Source organism: Siniperca chuatsi, linkage group LG2 (genome assembly GCF_020085105.1).
Source record: "Siniperca chuatsi isolate FFG_IHB_CAS linkage group LG2, ASM2008510v1, whole genome shotgun sequence".
Lineage (NCBI taxonomy): Eukaryota > Metazoa > Chordata > Actinopteri > Centrarchiformes > Sinipercidae > Siniperca > Siniperca chuatsi.
The window spans coordinates 28556687-28559006 of NC_058043.1; the positions used below are offsets into that span (position 1 = coordinate 28556687).

Below are 2320 nucleotides of genomic sequence, written 5' to 3' on the forward strand. Positions count from 1 at the left end.
CAATGAGGAGTATGTTATTTGTTTTATTTTATGTTATTTGAAATCATTTTGTAAACAAAAAAATCAATTTAAAAAATCAATTTACTTGTTAGCAAACAAACCACTTAATAATTGAAGTAAAGAAATAAATATAAATATGACATTAGAACTTCTCACACTGTTACTACACCTGAATGCGTTCCATTTACACACAATTGCGGTGCTGACCACTTCTTATCCTTGGAGTTTGGTCTGGTGCCATCCAGCTGTGACACATATAGATTCAAGGGGCAGGACAGCATCTTTGAAAGTCTTTATTTTTCTGTAAGATAAGAATTTGTTGGTTTCTTGGACATACAGATGTATACAAAATAAGTCCAATATGATAAAATAGTGAGTAGTGTTCAAATTTTGTTGAGAACATGCCAGAGAGGGACTGACTCAACACTACAGTCATGATTGTGGCTGCAGTCTGTGTGAGGCAATCGAGTCATGACTTTACGGTTAACAGTAATACATTAAAATCTGAAATCACATATATTTCTATAATGTTGAGTTCTAGAAGAGAGTTAAAGTTTAACTTAAAAGTGAACACAAATATTTTAACCACTAAACCACTTGTGGAAAAATAATAAAGCATCTAACATAAATAAGAAAACAATATACAAAACCATCTAAGTGTGTTTCCCTTATAACTCTGGACCTTATTCATAATTTATTCCATGAATTACCCTTTAAATTCACTTTGGATAATAACCTTTCACTTGCTTATACCACACTCACACTGCAACTGAAATAAAAAATAATGTGCTTTCAGAAACAAAAAAAAAAAACCAGGCCTAAATTTTGGCTTGGGAGCTAATGGCCTAAAACCAACGGCAGTGTCACCTGCTACTGCAAACTACAAAAAAAAAAAAAAAAAAAAAAAAAAAACCCACATGCAATATTAGCTTCTGCTCACCAGTACATGGGATGTTACCCGAAGCAGGGAGGAAAGATGGAGAACAGACGAGGGATGGTGGGGGGAGACTGAGTAAGGCTGGATACTGGGTCTGTGGTGCTCTGGCTTCCAGCGACAGTTCACAACAAAGTTGAAACTTTAATCAACCAAAAGCTCATATACAACATCATACTGAGGTAGGTTTAGCTTCAGATCTTAGCTAAGAACAGTAAACACACAACCAATACACAGTAACATGGACTGCTACCACAATTAGGGCTATTATAATGTTGAATGATAACTATATCACAACTATTACAAACTGCATCAAATTGGTAGTGTTAAAAATACATGTGTGTATTTACCGTCTGTATGCCATTATAAGTCATCAACAAGGTGGTATTACTCTCCATTAACTGAAGTTACAGACATATTTAACCTGTCTGCTTACATCCACTGTGTTCCCATAGCTAGCTAGCTAGCTGCGTCTGCTTTAGCTACATCTGACTAATGTAGCCTGCAGCAAACACGTGGTGCATGTGGTGTTATTTTAAGAAATTGGCTAGAACTTGGATTAAAACACTGCAAAAAAGTACTTTAATATCATTTGTAGCTAGAGTATAACTCCACAACAAAGAAACTGCACTGCCTGCAAAACCTGTTTGAACTGGTTCTGTCAGTGCAGGGTGGTCGGCATAGCAAAAGTGCTTTCATGGAGTTTGAACTTCAAACTGTGTGAGGTGTGGAGATGGACTGACCAGCGGGACCAGTAGCGTGGAGCATGTTAGGTCCAAAAGGTCTGGCTCAGAGGTGTAGCTTACGGAGACAGGCAAGGCAGTGTGGCTGGAGAGACGGGTAGACAGGCTGGTAGAAATCCAGAAGGAGACAGAATCCGCGATCACCAGCACAGGATAATCCTGAGGCAGAAGTAGAGCAGGATTAAGAAACGAGGGAACAAGCAAAAGTACTTAACTTTCTTAGTAGTAGTGGTCGTACAAGTGTACAAAGACAATCTGGTGCTGGTGGTGTGGGAGAGCCTGGTATTTGAGCTGTGGAGACTGATGGTTGATTGAGGACAGGTGTGCCGGTGATCAGCAGCAGGCGGGAAACCACGGAGCCAGTCCAGAAGACATACACACACACACACACACACACGTCTAGAGACGAGCCGAGGACACACAAGAAACAAGGGAAGGAGAGTACAAAAGAGCACACAGGGATGGGGAGGATAGGATGGCTGACTATCACAATGTTGAGCAATATTTGTTGTGTTCTATGCTTTGCTATCATGATGGAGCGTGTTCACATATTTATTAGTGCACACATGTGTACAGCATGTGACTGCACTGAGCTGCTATGTGTGCATTTGCAGTTAAAGCATGATCTAATAACAGATGTGGG

The 2320-nt window shown here is 39.6% G+C and overlaps 1 long non-coding RNA gene across 2 annotated transcripts in view; it reads right to left on the minus strand.

The window, feature by feature from the left end:
• Positions 1-2025, minus strand: part of LOC122862711 — a 3888-nt gene extending 1863 nt beyond the window's left edge. The window contains exons 1-4 of one of the 2 annotated variants that reach the window (XR_006374835.1): positions 1916-2025; positions 1678-1836; positions 941-1045; positions 170-301 (exon numbers count right to left, since the gene is read on the minus strand). This is a non-coding gene — a long non-coding RNA (uncharacterized LOC122862711). Of the gene's footprint in view, positions 1-169; positions 302-940; positions 1046-1677 lie in introns of both variants that reach the window. The other variant, XR_006374834.1, reaches the window with a different exon arrangement.
• Between the last annotated feature and the right edge of the window lie 295 nt (positions 2026-2320).